A 2,585-nucleotide genomic window follows, 5' to 3' on the forward strand; every position below is an offset into this window, starting at 1 on the left:
CGGACGTCGTCCGCAGCGGTTTCTGGTGGTCTCTGTGAGGGGGGTGGTTTTGGTCAATATAAACGTGGGAAGACTCTCTGTGGCCGGGCGCCCTGCGCAGGACTGTTCTGTGTGCCTACCCCTGCCTGTCCCCGCGCTGCCGGGGTCTCTCTGGGCCGCCCCGGGAAGTGGCTTCCGTGCTGCAGCCGTTGTGTCACTTGAAACAATCCACAATTGCATTTACTGTAATTTCATTTATAACTTTCGTAAGCTTCAGTCCTGACGGGGCAACAGTGATCAAGGTTTGCACCTTTGAGAGAGCCAATACTTAAGCTGTTTATCCCCCTGTACAGCAAAACCAGGGGGATTTATAGCCCCCTTGCACCTGCAAGGTATTCTTCACAGCAGTGACTGCCCAATACTTAAGGTTATCATCCGGAACAAATCGTGTGTAAAATGTGACGTAAAGCTGGAATAATTTATTCTGAGTGTTAATTACAACCAGAAAAAAATCCTCATGGTATGATTTTGCAGGCCTTGGTGAATTCTGCAGCAATGTAAGCAGCATGAGGGATGGTAGAAAACAAAGGGGTGTGCTAATGTCTGAAATGTCTTGAGAAAAACGAAAGGAGGTTGTTTAAAGTGTGTTTAAAAAAAGATTCGCCAGGAAAACCAAACATCTCTGGCTGACAGTCAAAACTGCACTGTCAGCATAATGGCTTTGATGCAAAGGCTAAGTATGTCATCCCCCACACTCCCCAGCAGCACCTAGTGGGACAGTAATGAGTGGTTTATATAAGAAATCATTAAATGTTGAGCTGTATTGGAACAGGAAGGGGAAAACGAGGTTGGAAATACCATGTCTAGGCCTCATTAACAAGATACCTGTCTTGGCCAAGGAGTTTCTGATCTTTTTGCAATTATTCCTGTTTCACCAGGATGGGTTGGGTTGTGGTTTGGTGGTTGGTTTTTTTTTTTGTTTGTTTTTGTTTTTTTTTTTTAAATACACATGGCTGGTCTGCACATGTTTGGCATGTTTGTATTAAATGGGGGACCCAGGAACATGTTTTCCCCTATCACCTGAGAAGAACAGCATTTTTCTTGGATCAGCAAGGAGCTCTGCTGCCAAAGCAGCAGACACTGCTCTATCAGAACACCTCAATCCCAAATCCCCAGCATTTCTTTCTCTCCTCGTCCTACTTTAGGGAGCCTTACAAAGGCTCCTTTCTCCTCTGCTATAGTCGTGGCTGTGCTAATCTTGGCATAGCACAGTTTTGCTGTCACACATGCTGCATCCCTTGCTGTTCTGTCCTGGCCTCATGCAGATCTGGTGGTGTAAGGTTTGAACTTTAGCTGGAGTGCAGTTTTGCAGGTATCTAGCTACGTTTTCAAAAGAGAGAATAGTTCCCCTGTCCCCCTTCTGATGGCAGGGGAAGAAATAGCTTTGGTATCACATGAGGAGGTAGAAGTTAGACACTATTGATATTGGCAAGGTGATCAATCTTGATGCTTTTGTATATAAGAACTGTAAGGTTAAAAAGGGGCGGGAGCTCAGGGTAATAGTAGGCTGAATACCTGGGAGAACATGGGAGATGGAGAGAAGTGGATTTGGACAGTCGTATCACACTTCCATTTCTAGCCCATCCTTGACCCAACATTTTTCATGCTTCCAATAGCCATGTCCCATTGGGGGCTGTTGGGTGCCCAATATGAAGCAGATGCATCTCCCTTCAGCCTGTTCCACAGGCCCCCAAAAACAGCTGTGTGAGCAGCAGGTCTGCAGGGCCTCGCTTCATACTAGCTTGTGTCTTATTCTCATAAAGTGCAGGCACCAAGGAAGCTCTTCTAGGGTGGGGACATGCAGAATCTCTCTTGTATCAGCTCTGTGACTGCCAACAAGGACTGAACACTGCAGGCTGTTCTTCCGTAAGGATGACAGGATTTCTCTATGCAGCTATGTATTTTGGTGGAACTTGCAGGTCCTTTGATACTACTCTGAGGAAACCAAATTGCAATGTGTGGAGAGGAAGCTGGCAATGACAGTATCAGATGAGCTTCATTGCCTTAGATACCAGGCTACAAACACCACCAGGGCTGAGTCTGGCAATTTCTCAGCCTCCACCAGTAACATCACAGGCTGTGGGAATATTTCCAGTCTCACCTGCTGCAGGTAACCTCCCCCAGTCTCAAGCAGTGTGTGCCTGGGCCTTTCTACATGTGATGGATGTTGGTCTTTTGCCACCTAGGTTTTCTCCCTGGAGGAATTCCATATCTCATAAGCACCGTCTCCAATGTAAAAATATAAACAAAAGCCAAGCTTTGCCCTGTAAAGCATGGGTGTTGTCTCAACTCAACTATTGATAGCACTCAGAGTTACACTCTGTGTAATGATGCAGCTAAGGTATCTTGATGTTGGGGATTGTGTGAACAGCTTCATTTTGCTGAGTGGTCTCTTTTTGTCCCAGTAGTATTGACACAATGAATAACCACAGTGCCTGTACACGCATTTTCATACATAACCACAAAGTGTCTAGAGTCTCTCTCAGCAGTATTGGGGTTTTTCTGATATTTGGGAGCACGCTTCTTGGTTGCTGGGTTTTTTAATC

Source organism: Athene cunicularia (assembly GCF_003259725.1).
Source record: "Athene cunicularia isolate RWA chromosome 1 unlocalized genomic scaffold, athCun1 chr1_part2, whole genome shotgun sequence".
NCBI lineage: Eukaryota > Metazoa > Chordata > Aves > Strigiformes > Strigidae > Athene > Athene cunicularia.